Source organism: Mesoplodon bidens (genome assembly GCF_964165515.1).
Source record: "Mesoplodon bidens genome assembly, contig: HAP1_SCAFFOLD_33, whole genome shotgun sequence".
In the NCBI taxonomy this organism is placed as follows: domain Eukaryota; kingdom Metazoa; phylum Chordata; class Mammalia; order Artiodactyla; family Ziphiidae; genus Mesoplodon; species Mesoplodon bidens.
Window position 1 is genome coordinate 1,147,664 of NW_027671488.1, and position 18,747 is coordinate 1,166,410.

Genomic DNA, 18,747 nt, shown 5'->3' on the forward strand with positions numbered 1-18,747 from the left:
GCCTGATGTGAAGTGATACATTTTGTAGTATTGATTTCCAGTGTCCACCTGTTTGGTTGGATAAAAAGTGTGTATGGCCTTTACTTGAATATATTCAGAAAAAATGCATACGCCCTGTTTGGCCAACTGTGTCATTGACGATGTTCAGACCCTTTTCTTGTGCTTTAACGGGGAGTCCTTTCTACCTGTTCAAATATGTTTTCTGCCACTCTCCCTTGCTTACAAGTCCTTTTCTGTGACTTACCTCAAGACATTTTTCGACGATAGATATTTTCAACTCTGCAGTTTCATGAATTTTAGTGACCCTGAGTTCCATTATTCAACTTGTGTTTATGGAAACTGGACACAAAACAGCGGGATTTCCTCTAGCCCTATTCTGTTTGCGTGGGCAATTCTAGCCTTTGATGAATTTGTCTTCCGGATTGGAAATTAGAGTGGCATGTGCCTGTCCGAACACCTAAGACTTGTCTCTAAATTTTTCTCATCCTTCCGCTTCATCCTCTGGACAAATTCCAAACTGTGTGCAACAGGATGTTGACGGTGTTGGTATGCCCAAGTGAGGAGGTTGTTAGGAAAATGTTGGAGGGGTGAACCCAAGCACCAGGCGATGAGGAGATGAGGTGCCTTTTCCAAACTCTTTCCGATCAAATGGTGTACCATCCTTTAGGTGTGACAGGCATGTTTTAGATGTAGGAAGGGTCCCGTGCATGTTAGGAGGACACCAGGGATTTTTCCACATCAGTGCCTCCCCAAACCCCAAACTGGGGAATTTTTAAGCTACGGCTACACGCATGTCTATTAAGGGCTTTGGGAAATAGGCAGAGCCCAAACTTTAGATGATGGAAATCTTCAGGGTCAGAAGTGCTCACCATCGGCTTTGCTTAGGTTACATTTTATCTGTCATTGATAGATGATGTCAATAAAAATATCTATTCTTTTTCAGATTATTTCCCCTTATAGGTTATTGCAAAATATTCAGGGTAGTTCCCTGTGCTTTACAGTAGTTCCTTGTTGATGATCTATTTTATATACAGCAGTGTGTATGTGTTAAACCCAAACTGTTAATTTATCCCTTCTCCTACCTTTCCCCTTTGGTAATAATAAATTATAAGATTTTATACTTCTCAGAAATGGGGGAGCTGAAGAGAGGTATCATTTTCAATGGAAAAGCATTGAAAACACGATTGAAGCTTCAGCCAAGAGTATTCGATGTTCATCCATGGAAATAAATCACTTCATTTCTCTAATGTTGACCTGACAAATAAGACAAACGTCTTCACTGAACTTGCTTATAGGAAAGTGATGGAAATATCAAATGTATGTCTTAGAATCACCTTATATTACCCGAGCATTATACACTGCTCTATGTTAACTACAGTTTGGCTCACACATCTGTTCATTGAAGTTACAATGTTCTCAATTTCTGTTACTGATCCTCCAGAGTGGACCCCAACAGGAGTCCCCTTGCCCAGTGTCATTGGAGCCAACAGATCAAGACTGAGTTTGGTTCAGAAGCAAAGGAAACATTATTTTGAAAACAGAAAGGAGAGGTGAGAGCGTGCACTCCCCCACGGGCTGTGGGCTGTGCTGCTGTGTAGGGATCCCGGCAGCATCAGTGGGAGGGAGGGGATGGAGATCTCGAGGGCTGGGTTGGCGGCAGCTCAGGCTCTATGCCGCAGAGTCTGCATGGGACGCCGCTAGCTGAGGTGTCGACCCAGCCATTCTGCACTAGGAAATCGGGTCTGAAGTGCCGGGTTTGGGACCTCTGCATGCTGAACCCTAGGAGCACGTGAAATTAGACAAAGCACAAAGGAAAAACAGGTTAGACTTTATTTTATTGCCCAGATTCTCTTTTTATCTCCCAGGAGTTTTTAATGAACGTTGCCGGAGATGAACACCTCCTCTGTTTTTTGTTCTGTTCCTCATTCTTGGGGTGTTGAGGGTGAAGACCCCTCTTTTGTAACTGCTTCATGCTGTGGTGGGAGCCCTAATACATGTGGGGAGGGGAAAACTTCTCCCCACCATCCTCCAGGTGAGGTCGATTGTCCCAAGGCCTCCTGCCTCACTTCTCGTCTGCCTGAGCACCAGCATTGGAAGTGTTATAGATTCTAATGACCTTTAAGGGTCCAGGAAACAGATGTGCAGAGATGCTGCGGTGGCAGGTTTCACCCCACCCAACATTTGTTCGGCGACCTTAGGCTGACGGCTTTTGCCAGCCTAGATGCTCTGACCAGTAGTCTGTGCTTTCTTTAATTAGGTCCCTGAATTAATGTACAAACAGCACCATGTGTCAGAGCCCTGCCCGCACAACTCCCAGACAGTCAAGGGTCAGTGGTGATCCAGGACCATGACGTCCACTGAGTCAACGGCCTTTAGAAGTAGCCAGCAGTCCAGCCGGTCATATTGACCATCATCACCACAGTGTCTGTAGGGCTTTCTATGGTGAAAGCATGATATACATTTCCCCCGCCAAGCTTATTAGCTCCCCTCTGGGTGCAGTAAGTCCTGCAAGCAGTAGTCTGCTCTTTCGGGGCACAGTCTTGTTGTTTTCTGAGAGAAACTCCAGGTCAAGTGATGGTCACATGAGTCATTTTGGGGGCCTGTTGCCCCCGTTTGTCTCTCTGGAGGTTGGAGTTGGAGGGCCTCCTCACTCAAGGTCAGTGTGTCCACAGAGCGACCCCTGCACTTCAGGGCATGATGGGTGGTTAGGATCACCACGTGGGGTCCTTTTCCCTTAGGAGGGACCTGGCCTTGGGGGCTGCTGATTCAGCTTTTTAGATACCCCAGTATCCTGGCCTGATGAGTCGGTGGGCAAAGCCCTTGGTGACCATAGTTTATCATACCTGAAGGGCATTCTTGTGTTGCTCCATTTCAAGTGGTCCCAGTTTTTGCACTAAGTCTCAAAGGGCGATTAACCTATGACCGGGTATGTAAAGGTCAAAGGGTTTAGCTAAATTAAGGAGTTCCTGGGCAAGGGTCTGAATTGACTGCTCTTTCCTTTCTTGAAAGGCTGCTTCTGGGTTCTATTCAAAAGGATCATCATCTTTTCGTGTCAGTGTTTCATGTAGAGGCCCAGCTATTAGACTGTAGTTAGGGATCCAGATGCAGAAAACCTTGGCCTCCCCAGGAACCCCTAAGCTGTCTTCTAGTTTTAGAAGAGGTAAGGCTGCAAATGGCTTCTTCCCTATCCTGGGATGCGTTTCTCCAAATATCTGTGAGAATGAAGCCCAGGCATGTCACCTTAGCCTGGGATATTTGAGCCTTTTTCTTGGACACCTTCTATCCTTTCTTGGCTAGGTAGTTCAGAGGCGTCTTTAGTAGGCCTGGCGATCAGAATGTCCTCTGCATATTGAAGGAGGGTTCCCTTTTACAGAGGTAGAACTTTTAGGCCTTTAAAGGACATTTCCCCAATGATGGTGTGGGGATTTTTGAACCACTGGGGAAGGATGGCCCAGCATTATTGCTTTGGTTGCATGTTGTGTCCTTCCACTCACAAGCCAAAAATTCTTGTGACTCTGAGATGAATGGAACACAGAAGAAGGCATCATTGAAGTCTAATACAGAATGCCATGGCCTGGTGTATGGTAGAATGACCTGCAGGGTGTAGGACATAGGAGCTACTGGATGTATATCCTCGGTGGCTTCACTGACTGTCCTTATATCTTTCACCAGGTCCCCAGCAGCCAATGGGACTCTCGTGGTCAGGCCAATCCCAGGATATGGAGCTCACCTGGGCAGCTTGCCCCACCGAACCGCCCACGGGGCTCTTGTGGTCAAGTCCCTCCCAGGGTATGGAGTTCACATGTGCAGTTACCCAGCAACCCATGGGGCTCTCATAGTCAGGCCCTTCTCAGGATACGGAGCTCCCCTGGGCAGGTACCCGAGCACGGCTGGACACACAGGAACTGTGCACATAGCCCATATTGCAGAGAACCCCCAGCTCACCTGTCACTCACAGCTGACATAAAACGCCTCAGAGCAGGACTTAAACTAACAAAGAGCAGCCCTGACAGGTCTGTGACCTTGGCTATCACTCTGTGCAGCCTCTCTCGGCCTGGTGTTCCAGACACTTCCACTGCAGCCAGGGCACCAGGCCTCTGTCTCCAACCACCATCACTCCTCTCCCTGACTCCTGGGTTCCTCTCATTAGTATAGGGTGTTCTTGAAGTTGTTTTCCACTCATGGACCAGATAAAATGATGAGAAAAAAGCCGCAGCTGCAGCCCCTTGTCTATCCTGACTCTCAAGAGCCCACACCTGTTCCTTGGCCGCGGCCCGTTTAGCAAGGTTCATTTTCTGCAACTGTGATCCCCTGAGGGGTGAGGATTGACTGATATGGGCAGCCTGACACTGCCTGCCAGCCCTCCCCAGGTGTGCCTTGGTTGAGGTCAATATAAACACCTCTCCAGTCAGCAAGAGCCCCTGTAGCTGTGCCTGACGCCATATTCTCTGCCCCGTCAGCAGTGTCGGGGCTGGGGTGGTGGGAGGGAGTGAGGGGCCATGGCTTTGTGGGTGGCCCAGTGTGAGTGGGGCTCTGCTGGACTTTCTGCAGGAGTTGCCAGGCTGCCACCTGCTAAAGAAGAGGATGTATCACCCATACTTGCCGCTGGAATTTCTCCCCAGGCAGAGGTGAGGAAGTAAAAAGCAGTGGGGGCCGTGGCAGGAGGGGTATCTCAGGTAGGGAAATGGAAAGCTTCCAGAAGAGCATCTGGGACCAGGACCATCCTGTCTGGCCAGCAGGCATCAAGTCGGCCTGCGTGCTGTCGCTGGTGTGGCACCACAGCCCTTCCTTTAGGCTTGCAAGTTCTTGTACATATTCAGCTGTTTTACCTGGAAAGGGTGGGAAGAGTTCAGATGCAGCAGGACTGGGGCTCAGCTCACATTTACTCACAGACGCCTCGACACAGTCCCCCAGCTTTGCAATGAGGATGTTCCTTGTGGGGGGCGAGCGCTGCTCATTGCATGGGAGACGATTTCCCACCTCTGACCAACTTAAGAATTTTTTACAACTGGAGCAAGTGCCCTGATACGATTATCCTCTGTATAATTGGGGGGTTCTGTTTATTTATTTTTTTTATTTTTTTTCTTTTTGGTTCAAGGTAGATTTTATTTATTCCTCTTTTTTTTTAATTTGGAGATAAAAACATGGAAATAATGCATTAATATAAAGACGTCTATGTGAAGGGAAAAACGTTTTTTGGTTTATTTTATTAAATGTTATTTATTTATTTTTAATTTTTTTAAAACTTATTTATTTCTTTTATACAGCAGGTTCTTACTGGATATCTATTTTATACATATGTGTGCACATGTGAATCCCAGTCTCCCAATTCATCCCACCACCACCCTCACATGGCATTCCCCCCTTGGTGTCCATATGTTTGTTCTCTACATCTGTGTCTCTATCTCTGCCCTGCAAACCGGTTCCTCTGTACCATTTTTCTAGGTTCCACATATATGCATTAACATACAATATTTGTTTTTCTCTTTCTGACTTACTTCACTCTGTATGACAGTCTCTAGATCCATCAAGGTCTCTACAAATGACCCAATTTCATTCCTATGTATGGCTGAGTAATATTCCATTGTATATATGTACCACATCTTTATCCATTCATCTGTCTGTGGGCACTTAGGTTGCTTTCATTACCTGGCTATTGTAAATAGTACTGCAATGAACATTGTGGTGAATGTGTCTTTTTGATTTATGGTTTTCTCTGGGTATATGCCCAGTAGTGGGATTGCTGGATTATATGGTAATTCTATTTTTAGTTTTTTAAGGAACCTCCATACTGTTCTCCATAGAGACTATATCGATTTACATTCCCAGCAATAGTGGAAGAAGGTTCCTTTTCTCCACACCCTCTCCAGCATTTGTTGTTTGTAGATTTTCTGATGATGCCCATTCTAACAGGTGTGATGTGATACCTCATTGTAGTTTAGATTTCCATTTCTCTAATAATTAGTGATGTTGAGCAGATTTTCATGTGCGTACTGGCCATCTCTATGTCTTCTTGGAAGAAATGTCTATTTAGATCTTCTTCCATTTTTGTATTGGGTTGTTTGTTTTATTAATATTGAGCTGCATGAGCTGTTTATATATATTGGAGATTAATCATTTGTCCATTGATTCATTGGCAAATATGTTCTGCCATTCTGAGGGTTGTCTTTTCATCTTGTTTGTAGATTCCTTTGCTTTGCAAAAGCTTTTACATTTCATTAGGTCCCATCTGTTTAGTTTACTTTTTTATTTCATTACTATAGGAGGTGGATCAAAAAAGATCTTGCTGTGATTTACGTCAGAGTATCCTTCGTAAGTTTTCCTCTCAGAGTTTTATACTGTCCGGTCTTACATTAAGGTCTCTAATCCATTTTGAATATATTTTTATGTATGGTGTTGGGGAGTGTTCTAATTTCATTCTTTTACATGTAGCTGTCCATATTTCCCAGCACCAATGATTGAAGAGACTGTCTTATCTCCATTGTATAGTCTTGCCTCCTTTGTCATAGATTAGTTGACCATAGGTGTGTAGGTTTATCCCTGGGCTTTCTTTTTCTTATTTTTTTTCTTTTACACGTTTATTGGAGTATAATTGTTTTACAAAGGAGTGTTAGTTTCTGCTGTATAAAAAAGTGAATCAGCTATACATATACAAATATCACCAGATCCCCTCCCTCTTGCATCTTCCTCCCACATTCCATATCACACCCCTTTATGTGGTCACAAAGCACCGAGCTGATCTCCCTGTTCTATGTGGCTGATTCTCAGTAGCTGTCAGTGTTACATTTGGTAATGTATTTATGTCCATGCCACTCTGTCACTTCGTCTCACCTTACCCATCCCCCTTCCGGTGTCCTCAAGACCTTTCTCTATGTCTGTGTCCTTAATCCTGTCCTGCCACTAGGTTCTTCAAAATCTTTTTTTTCTTCATTAGATTCTGTATATCTCTGTTAACATAGAGTATTTGTTTTTCCCTTTCTGACTTACTTCACTGTGTAGGACAGATTCTAAGTCCATCCACCTCAGTACAAATAACTCAGTTTTGCTTCTTTTTATGGCTGAGTAATATTCCATTGTATATATGTGCCAGATCTTCTTTATCCATTCATCTGTCGATGGACACTTAGGTTGCTTCCATGTCCAAGCTATTGTAAATACAGCTGCAATGAACTTTTTTGTACATAACTCTTTTTGAATTATGGTTTTCGCAAGGCAAATGCCCAGTAGTTGGATTGTTGTGTCGTATGGTACCTCTATTGTTAGTTATTTAGAGGAACCTCCGTACTGTTCTCCCTAGTGCCCATATCAATTTACGTTCCCACCCACAGTGCAAGTGTGTTCCCTTTTCTCCAATAAATGCCTCTCCAGCATTTATTGTTTTGTAGATTTTTTTGATGATTGCCACTCTGACTGCTGTGTGGTGATACCTCACAATAGTTATGATTTGCATTTCTCTAATGATTAGTGATGTTCAGCATCCTTTCATGTGTTTCTTGGTAATCTGTATATCTTCTTTGGAGAAATGTCTATTTAGGTCTTCTGGCCGTTTTTGGATTGGGTTGTTTGTTTTTGTGATATTGAGCTACATGAGGTGCTTGTAAAGTTTGGAGATTAATCCTTTGTCAATTGCTTCATTTGAAAATATTTTCTCCCATTCTGAGGGTTGTTTTTGCATCTTGTTTATGTTTTCCTGTACCGTGTAAAAGCTTTTAAGTTTTATTAGGTCCCATTTGTTGATTTCTGTTTTTATATCCATTTCTCTAGAGGGTGAGTCAAAAAGGATCTTGCTGTGATTTATGTCATAGAGTGTTCTGCCTATGGTTTCCTCTAAGTGTTTTATAGTGTCTGGTCTTATATTTAGATCTCTAATCCATTTAGAGTTTATTTTTGTGTATGGTGTTATGGAGTGTTCTAATTTCATTCTTTTATGTGTAGGGGTCCAGTTTTCCCAGCACCAATTACTGAAGAGACTGTCTTTTCTCCATTGTATATCCTTAGCTCCTTTGTCATAGATGAGATAGCCATAGGTATGTAGGTTTAACTCTGGGCTTTCTGTCCTGTTCCATTGATCTGTGTTTATGCCAATCTACATACACTTGATTCCATTATGGAGACATATAAATACATAGGTTTCAAGATTGTTACCAGTCAGATAAATTCCTCTTCAGTGAATAGGGTGTTTTGTGTCCAGTTCATTGAGAAAGGAGTAGGTCTTGTCTATTACATATTTGGTATATGGAATGGTATCTGTGCTCATTTCAAACTCTGCTTTTACACATCACCCCACGTCACCTTTCCCCTTAAGGAGGCATAAGTGTGTTTTCTAAACGTGTAACTCGGTTCTCTTTTGAAATTCAGTTCATGTGTAGCCATGTTTACATTCCCTCTATAAGTGATATATTACAATAAGTTTCTGTTTCTTTGTGGCTCATTTCACTTAGCATCATCATACCTAAAGCCACTCATTATGCTGCTATTGGCCTTATGACATTGATTTTATATCTGAGTGACATTCCATTGTATATAAGTACCACAACCTCTATATCCATTTTTTTCCTTTCCTGGGATATTTAAAGTGTACCGAAGTCGAGGTTCTTGTAAACAGAGCAGCCCTAAACTTTGCGCTGGCTGTGTGTTGCGGATTTTTAGTTTTCCCAAAATACACGCCCATGAGTGGAAGTGTGCTATGCTCTGTAGCTCTGTTTTAGAAAACAACATACAGTTCTGCAAAGAGGCTGTTGGCAGTTTACATCCTGTCCATCGGTGTAACCAGGCTCCCTTTTCTCCATGGCCTGTCCTGCATTTGTGGTTTTCACACTATTTGTGGATGGCCCTTTTGACTGGAGGTAAGGGACACTTCTATGTAGTGTGGATTTTCAATGCCTGATGGCTTGCTTTGTCAAAAAGGGCGTATGCATTTTTTCCCGAATATATTCAAGAAAATACACATACTCCCTTTTCTGCCAAGGGCAACATTGTTGGAGTTCTGTCGCTTTTCCTGTGCTTTAAAGATGACTCCAATGTACCTCTTGAAATCTGTTTCCTTCAATTCTGCCTTGCATTCAAATCCTCTTCACGGCCTTACATCAATATATTTCTGGATGATAGTTGTCCTTTATAACTCTGCAAGTTTGTGAATTGCTGTGCCCCTGATATCCATTTTTCAAACCGCCTATTTGTGAGCTGGCTGCAATACCGCAGGATGGCTTTAGGCCCTAGTCTGGTTCCAGGGCTCCAGGCTGAGCCTTTGGTTAATGCTTCTTCCTGATGGGAAAGTAGAGTGATATGTGCCCCTCCAAACACTTACAGCTAATCTCTCATTTGTTTCCCCTCTTCCTGTTCATCCTCTGCACAATTTGCAATCTGTGCATAAAAGGAGGGTAAAGGCGCTGACACTCCAAGAGGGGAGATTTTTAGTAATGCAGATGGAATGGTGAAGCCGAGCATGACGAAAGGAAAAATGAGGTACCTTTTAGAAAACTTTCCCAATTACACAGTGTAACATCCACTGGGTTTCCCATGCATGTTTTAACTGTAGGAAGATTCCCTTAAACTTGGAAAGTTGGAACCACTAGAATGCATAGCACACAGTATTGCTCTAAGTGGCGTTCTTTTGCTCACACAACCTCAGCAATCTTTTCAGCCCCAAGTGTCCAGTCTTATGTCTCATCCAGCTGTGGGTGTAAAGGTGGTCAATCCAGGTTGGATCACAGGCCCTGAACGTAATTTTTAAGATTTCTCTCTGTTTCACTGTTTTTGCATTTTGCTTTTCAAACTTATTTTTATAAGGGGGTTTAGCTGAATTTCAGTGCTGTGTTCATGCCATTATACACACATATGCTTTCTTTATGGAGACATGAGAATATATATGTTTTAAAATTCTTAGAGTCAGATATATTCCTCTGCAATGAATAGAGGGTGTTGAGTCCAGTTCATTGTGCGGGGAGTAGGTGTTGTCTATTACATACTTGGTTTAGGTAACAGTATCTGTGTTAATTTAAAACTGTGGTTTTATGCATCACCCCACCTCGGCTTTCCTCTTAATCAGGCAGAAGATTGTTTTCTAAATGTGTGACTCTGTTGGTTTTTAATCCAGTTCATGTGTAGCCATGTGTACATTCACCCTATGAGTGATAACTTATGATAGGATTTGTTACTCTTTTATCTTTCCTAACTCAGTTCATGTGTAGCCATGGTTACAGGACCTTTGTAAGTGATATCTTATGATAAGTTTCTTTTTCAATGTGACTTATATCACTTAGGATCATTGTACCTGAATCCACTCATTTTGCTGCTACTGGCCTTATGACATTGATTTCATGGCTAAGGGATATACAGTCGTACGTAGGTACCACAATTTCTTGAACCATTTTTTTTTTCTTTCCTGGGACATTTAAGGTGTACCCAAGTTGAGGTTCGTGTAAGCAGTGCAGCCCTAAATTTTGGGGTGGCTCTGTCTTACTGATTTTCATTTTTCCAAATGTATATTCCCTAGACTGGAACTGCCATTTGCTCTGAAGCTCTGTTTTTTATTTGTTTTAGGGAACACAATGCACTCCCCCAGAGAGGCATTGAGAAATTTACATCCTGCCTATTAGCCTAACAAGACTCCCTGTTGTCCAGGGCCTGTCTTGCCTTTCTGGTTTTTACATATTTTCTGGATGTCCCTTTTTACCAGTGGGAAGTGATACTTCTTTGTAGTGCAGATTTGCATTGCCCGCTTGCTTGCTTGGCCAAAAAGGGCATATGCATTTTCTCCTGAATATATTCAGGAGAAAACTCATACGCCCTTTTTGCCCAAGTGCATTATTCAAGAAGTTGTGCCCCTCTTCCTGTGCTTTACAGGCGATTCCAACATACCTCTTGAAATGTGTTCCTGCTATTCTGCCTCGCTTTCAAGTCCGCCTCGTTGCCTTCCCTCAACAGATTTTTGGACGATAGTTGTCCTTTATTACTCTGCCAGTTTGTGAATTGCTGTGCCCCTGAGCTCAATTTTTCAACTGCTGTTTTGTGAGCTGTACGCAAGTCCAAAATTTTGGTTCAGGAACTCTACTGGTTCCCGGTGGGTGGCTGAGACTTTGGTTAATTCTTCTTCCTGCCGGGAAATTAGAGTGACATGTGCCCGTCCAAATGCCAAAGAGCTAGTCTCTCATTGGTTCTCCCTCTTCCCTTCAATCCTCTGCCAAATAGGCAACCTGTGTGAACCAGGAGGTTAAAAGAGCTATCTCTCCAAGTTGGGAGATTGATAGTAAAGCAGTTGGAAAGTCAAACCGCAGCACCAGTTGAGGGACTGTTCGTTGAGTTTTAGAGACCATTCGTATTCACAGTGTGTCCATTCACCAGGTTTCTCGTACATGTTATAGCTGTAGTAATATTCCCTACAACCTGCAGAGTTGGGACCCCTGGAATGGCTGCCATTAATTATTGATTTAAAGGGTCTGCATTTGCTCACCCAATCTCACCAATCCTCTCAGTCCCAAGTGTCCAGCCTTATACCATATCCAGCTGTCATTGTAGATAGGGTCATTCCAGGTTTTGTCAGAGACCCTGAATGAATTGTAAAGAATTTCCCTGTTGTTTTTTTTGTTTGTTTGTTTGTTTTGTTTTTGAAATTCCTTTTTATAGTGGATTTGAGCTGATTCTCTCTGCCAAGTTTATGCCAGTCTAGACACACTTGATTCCCTTACAGAGACACATCAATACACAGGTTTTAAAATTCTTACTAGTCAGATCTATTTCTCTGCGGGAAATATGGGGTTTTGAGTCCCTTTCACTGAGGAAGGTATTCGTCTTGTCTATTCCACAGTTGGTTTTAGAGACGGTACCAGTGCTTATATCAAACTCTGGTTTTATGCATCTCCCCACCTCTCCTTCTCCCTTAAGCAGGCATAAGAGTGTTTTCTAAATGTGAGACTCTGTTCTCTTTCCTAACTCAGTTCATGTGTAGCCATGTTTACAGGATCTTTATAAGTGATACCTTATGATAAGTTTCTTTTTCTGTGTGACTTATTTCACTTAGAATCATCGTACCTGAATCCACTCACTTTGCTGCTCCTGGTCTTATGACATTGATTTCATGGCTGAGGGATATTCCATCGTACATAAATACCACTGTTTTTTGAACCATATTTATATTTCCTGGGATATTTAAGGTGTACCCACGTTGAGGTTCTTGTAAGCAGTGCAGCCCTAAATTTGGGGGTGGCTCTGTCTTATTGATTTTCAGTTTTCCCAACGTATATTCCCTAGAATGGAAGTGCCCTTGGCTCTGTAGCTCTGTTGTTTACTTGTTTTTGGGAACACAGTGCACTCCTCCAGTGAGGCAGTTGGCAATTTACATCCCGGCCATCAGCATAACAAGGCTCCCTGTTCTCCAGGGCCTGTCTTGCCTTTCTGGTTTTTACACATTTTGTGGAAGTCCCTTTTGACTGGTGGAAAGTGATACTTCTTTGTAGTGCAGATTTGCATTGCCCGCTTGCTTGCTTGGCCAAAAAGGACGTATGCGTTTTCTCCTGAATATATTCAGGAGAAAACGCATCCCCCCTTTTTCGCCCAGTGCGTCATTGTCAAAGTTGTGCCCCTCTTTCTGTGCTTTAAAGGTGATTCCAACGTACCTCTTGGAATCTGTTTCCTGCTATTCTGCCTCGCTTTCAAGTCCGCCTCGTTGCCTTCCCTCAACAGATTTTTGGACGATAGTTGTCCTTTATTACTCTGCCAGTTTGTGACTTGCTGTGCCCCTGAGCTCCATTTTTCAACTCGTTTTTTGTGAGCTGTACGCAAGTCCAAAATTTTGGTTCACGACCTATACTGGATCCCGGTGGGTGGCTGAGACTCTGGTTAATTCTTCTTCCTGCCGGGAAATTAGAGTGACATGTGCCCGTCCAAATGCCTAACAGCTACTCTCTCATTGGTTCTCCCTCTTCCATTCCATCCTCTGCCAAATTGGCAACTTGTGCAAACCAGGAGCTTAAAGGGTCTGTCTCTCCAAGTTGGGAGATTGATAGTAAAGCAGTTGGAAAGTCAAACTGGAGCACAAGGAGAGGGACTATTTGTTGAGTTTTAGAAACCTATTGTATTCACAGTGTGTCCATTCTCTAGGTTTCCCATACATGTTATATCTGTAGTAATATTCCCTTCAACATGGAGAGTTGTGACCCAAGGAATGGGGGCCATGCATTTTTGCTTTAAAGGGTCTGCATTTGCTCACCCAATCTCACCAATCCTCTCAGTCCCAAGTGTCCAGCCTTATACCACATCCAGCTGTCATTGTAGATAGAGTCATTCCAGGTTTCATAAGGGACCCGGAAGGAAATGTAAAGAATTTCCCTGTTATTTGGTTGTGTTTTTAAAATTCCTTTTTATAGTGGGTTTGATCTGATTCTCGCTGCCATGTTTATGCCAGTCTAGGCACACTTGATTCCCTTACGGAGACATATCAATACATAGGTTTTAAGTTTCTTACTAGTCAGATCTATTCCTCTGCGGGAAATATGGGGTTTTGAGTCCCTTTCACTGAGGAAGGTGTAGGTCTTGTCTATTCCACAGTTGGTTATAGAAATGGTACCTGTGCTTATATCAAACTCTGGTTTTATGCATCACCCCACCTCTCCTTCCCACTTAAGCAGGCATAAGAGTGTTTTCTAAATGTGAGACTCTGTTCTCTTTCCTAACTCACTTCATGTGTAGCCATGTTTACAGGATCTTCATAACTAATATCTTATGATAAGTTTCTTTTTCTCTGTGACTTATTTCACTTAGAATCATCGTACCTGAATCCACTCACTTTGCTGCTCCTGTTCTTATGACATTGATTTCATGGCTGTGGGATATTCCATCGTACATAAGTACCACAATTTTTGGAACCATTTTTATATTTCCTGGGATATTTAAGGTGTACCCAAGTTGAGGTTCTTGAAAGCAGTGCAGCCCTAAATTTGGGGGTGGCTCTGTCTTATTGATTTTCAGTTTTCCCTAGGTATATTCCCTAGACTGGAAGTGCCCTTGGCTCTGTCGCTCTGTTGTTTACTTGTTTTAGGGAACACAATACACTCCTCCAGTTAGGCAGTTGGCAATTTACCTCCCGCCCATCAGCATAACAAGGCTTCCAGTTCTCCAGGGCCTGTCTTGCCTTTCTGATTTTTACACATTTTGTGCATGTCCCTTTTGACCGGTGGGAAGTGATACTTCTTTGTAGTGCAGATTTGCATTGCCCGCTTGCTTGCTTGGCCAAAAAGGGCGTATGCATTTTCTCCTGAATATATTCAGGAGAAAACGCTAATGCCCTTTTTGGCCAAGTGCGTCATTGTCGAACTTGTGCCCCACTTCCTATGCTTTAAAGGTGATTCCAACGTACCTCTTGAAATCTGTTTCCTGCTATTCTGCCTCGCTTTCAAGTCCGCCTCATTGCCTTCCCTCAACAGATTTTTGGACGATAGTTGTGCTTTATTACTCTGCCAGTTTGAGAATTGCTGTGGCGGTGAGCTCCATTTTTCAACTCGTTTTTTGTGAGCTGTACGCAAGTCCAAAATTTTGGTTCAGGACCTATACTGGTTCCCGGTGGGTGGCTGAGACTCTGGTTAATTCTTCTTCCTGCCGGGAAATTAGAGTGACATGTGCCCGTCCAAATGCCTAACAGCTACTCTCTCATTGTTTCTCCCTCTTCCCTTCCATCCTCTGCCAAATTGGCAACCTGTGCGAACCAGGAGGTTAAAGGGGTTGTCTCTCCAAGTTGGGAGGTGGATAGTAAAGCAGTTGGAAAGACAAACCGGAGCACCAGGAGAGGGACAACTCGTTGAATTTTAGAAACCTTTTGTATTCACAGTGTGTCCATTGTCTAGGTTTCCCATACATGTTATAGCTGTAGTAATATTCCCTTCAACATGGAGAGTTGGGTCCCATGGAATGGGGGCCATGCATTTTTGCTTTAAAGGGTCTGCATTTGCTCACCCAATCTCACCAAACCTCTCACTCCCAAGTGTCCAGCCTTATGCCACATCCAGCTCTCATTGTAGATAATGTTATTCCAGGTTTCATCGGAGACCCTGAAGGAAATGTAAAGAATTTCCCTGTGTTTTGGTTTTGTTTTTGAAATTCCTTTTTATAGTGGGTTTGAGCTGGTTTCTCTCTGCCATGTTTATGCCAGTCTAGACACACTTGATTCCCTTACAGAGACATATCAATACATAGGATTTAAGATTCTTACTAGTCAGATCTATTCCTGTGCGGGTAATATGGGGTTTTGAGTCCCTTTCACTGAGGAAGCTGTAGGTCTTCTCTATTCCACAGTTGGTTTTAGAAATGGTACCTGTTCTTATATCAAACTCTGGTTTTATGCATCACCCCACCTCTCCTTCCCCCTTAAACAGGCATAAGAGTGTTTTCTAAATGTGAGACTATGTTGTCTTTCCTAACTCAGTTCATGTGTAGCCATGTTTACAGGATTTTCATAAGTGATATCTTATGATAAGTTTCTTTTTCTGTGTGACTTATTTCACTTAGTATCCTTGTACCTGAATCCACTCACTTTGCTGCTCCTGGTCTTATGACATTGATTGCATGGCTGAGGGATATTCCAACGTACGTAAGAACCACAATTTTTTGAACCATTTTTATATTTCCTGGGATATTTAAGGTGTACCCAAGTTGAGGTTCTTGTAAGCAGTGCAGCCCTAAATTTGGGGGTGGCTCTGTCTTATTGATTTTCAGTTTTCCCAAGGTATATTCCCTAGACTGGAAGTGCCCTTGGCTCTGTAGCTCTGTTGTTTACTTGTTTTAGGGAACACAGTGCACTCCTCCAGTGAGGCAGTTGGCAATTTACATCCCGTCCAACAGCATAACAAGGCTCCCTGTTCTCCAGGGTCTGTCTTGCCTTTCAGGTTTTTACACATTTTGTGGAAGTCCCCTTTGACCGGTGGAAAGTGATACTTCTTTGTAGTGCAGATTAGCATTGCCGGCTTCCTTGCTTGGCAAAAAAGGGCGTATGCGTTTTCTCCTGAATATATTCAGGAGAAAATGCATACGCCCTTTTTCGCCCAGTGCGTCATTCTCAAAGTTGTGCACCTCTTCCTGTGCTTTAAAGGCGATTCCAACGTACCTCTTGAAATCTGTTTCCTGCTATTCTGCCTCGCTTTCAAGTCCGCCTCGATGCCTTCCTTCAACAGATTTTTGGACGATAGTTGTCCTTTATTACTCTGCCAGTTTGTAAATTGCTGTGCCCCTGAGCCCCATTTTTCAACTCGTATTTGTGAGCTGTACGCAAGTCCAATATTTTGGTTCAGGACCTATACTAGTTCCCGGTTGGTGGCTGAGACTTTGGTTAATTTTTCTTCCTGCCGGGAAATTAGAGTGGCATGTGACCGTCCAAATGCCTAACAGCTACTCTCTCATTGGTTCTCCCTCTTCCATTCCATCCTCTGCCTAACTGGCAACCTGTGCAAACCAGGAGATTAAAGGGTCTGTCTCTCCAAGTTGGGAGATTGATAGTAAAGCAGTTGGAAAGTCAAACCAGAGCACAAGGAGAGGGACTATTTGTTGAGTTTTAGAAACCTATTGTATTCACAGTGTGTCCATTCTCTAGGTTTCCCATACATGTTATATCTGTAGTAATATTCCCTTCAACATGGAGAGTTGGGACCCATGGAATGGGGGTCATGCATTTTTGCTTTAAAGGGTCTGCATTTGCTCACCCAATTTCATCAATCCTCTCAGTCCCAAGTGTCCAGCCTTATACCACATCCAGCTGTCATTGTAGATAGAGTCATTCCAGGTTTAATCAGAGACCCTGAAGGAATTGTAAAGAATTTCCCTGTTTTTTGGTTTTGTTTTTGAAATTCGTTTTTATAGTGGGTTTGAGCTGATTCTTGCTGCCATGTTTATGCCAGTCTAGACACACTTGATTCCCTTACGGAGACATATCAGTACATAGGTTTTAATATTCTTACTAGTCAGATCTATTCCTCTGCGGGAAATATGGGGTTTTGAGTCTCATTCACTGAGGAAGGTGTAGGTCTTATCTATTCCAAAGTTGGTTTTAGAAATGGTACCTGTGCTTATATCAAACTCTGGTTTTATGCATCACCCCACCTCTCCTTCCCACTTAAGCAGGCATAAGAGTGTTTTCTAAATGTGAGACTCTGTTCTCTTTCCTAACTCAGTTCATGTGTAGCCATGTTTACAGGATCTACATAAGTCATATCTTACGATAAGTTTCTTTTTCTGTGTGACTTATTTCACTTAGAATCATCGTACATGTATCCACTCACTTTGCTGCTCCTGGTCTTATGACATTGATTTCATGTCTGAGGGATATTCCATCGTACATAAATACCACAGTTTTTTGAACCATTTTTATATTTCCTGGGTTATTTAAGGTGTTCCCAAGTTGAGGTTCTTGTAAGCAGTGCAGCCCTAAATTTGGGGGTGGCTCTGTCTTATTGATTTTCAGTTTTCCCAAGGTATATTTCCTAGACTGGAAGTGCCCTTGGCTCTATAGCTCTGTTGTTTCCTTGTTTTAGGGAAAGCAATGCAGTCCTCCCGTGAGGCAGTTGGCAATTTACCTCCCGCCCATCAGCATAACAAGGCTCCCTGTTCTCCAGGGCCTGTCTTGCCTTTCTGGTTTTTACACATTTGTGGATGTCCCTTTTGACCGGTGAGAGGTGATACTTCTTTGTAGTGCAGATTTGCATTGCCCGCTTGCTTGCTTGGCCAAAAAGGGCGTATGCGTTTTCTCCTGAATATATTCAGGAGAAAACGCATACGCCCTTTTTGGCCCAGTGCGTCATTGTCCAAGTTGTGACCCTCTTCCTGTGCTTTAAAGGCGATTCCAACGTACCACTTGACATCTGTTTCCTGCTCTTCTGCCTCGCTTTCAAGTCCCCCACGATGCCTTCCCTCAACAGATTTTTGGACGATAGTTGTCCTTTATTACTCTGCCTGTTTGTGAATTGCTGTGCCCCTGAGCTCCATTTTTCAACTCGTTTTTTGTGAGCTGTACGCAAGTGCAAAATTTTGGTTCAGGACCTATACTGGTTCCCGGTGGGTGGCTGAGACTCTGGTTAATTCTTCTTCCTGCCGGGAAATTAGAGTGACATGTGCCCGTCCAAATGCCTAACAGCTACTCTCTCATTGGTTCTCCCTCTTCCCTTCCATCCTCTGCCAAATTGGCAACCTGTGCACACCAGGAGCTTAAAGGGTCTGTCTCTCCAAGTTGGGAGATTGATAGTAAAGCAGATGGAAAGTCAAACCGGAGCACCAGGAGAGGGACAACACGTTGAGTTTTAGAATCCTTTTGTATTCACATTGTGTCCATTCCCTAGGTTTCCCATACATGTTATAGCTGTAGTAATATTCCCTTCAACACGGAGAGTTGGGACCCATGGAATGGGGACCATGCACTTTTGCTTTAAATGGTCTGCATTTGCTCACCTAATCTCACCAATCCTCTCAGCCCCAAGTGTCCAGCCTTATACCACATCCAGCTGTCATTGTAGATAGGGCCATTCCCGGTTTCATCAGAGAACCTGAAGGAATTTTAAAGAAATTCCCTGTTTTTTGGTTTTGTTTTTGAAATTCCTTTTTATAGTGGGTTTGATCTGATTCTCGCTGCCATGTTTATGCCAGTCTAGACACACTTGATTCCCTTACGGAGACATATCAATACATAGGTTTTAAGATTATTACTAGTCAGATCTATTCCTCTACGGGAAATGGGGGGTTTTGGGTCCATTTCACTGGGGAAGGTGTTGGTCA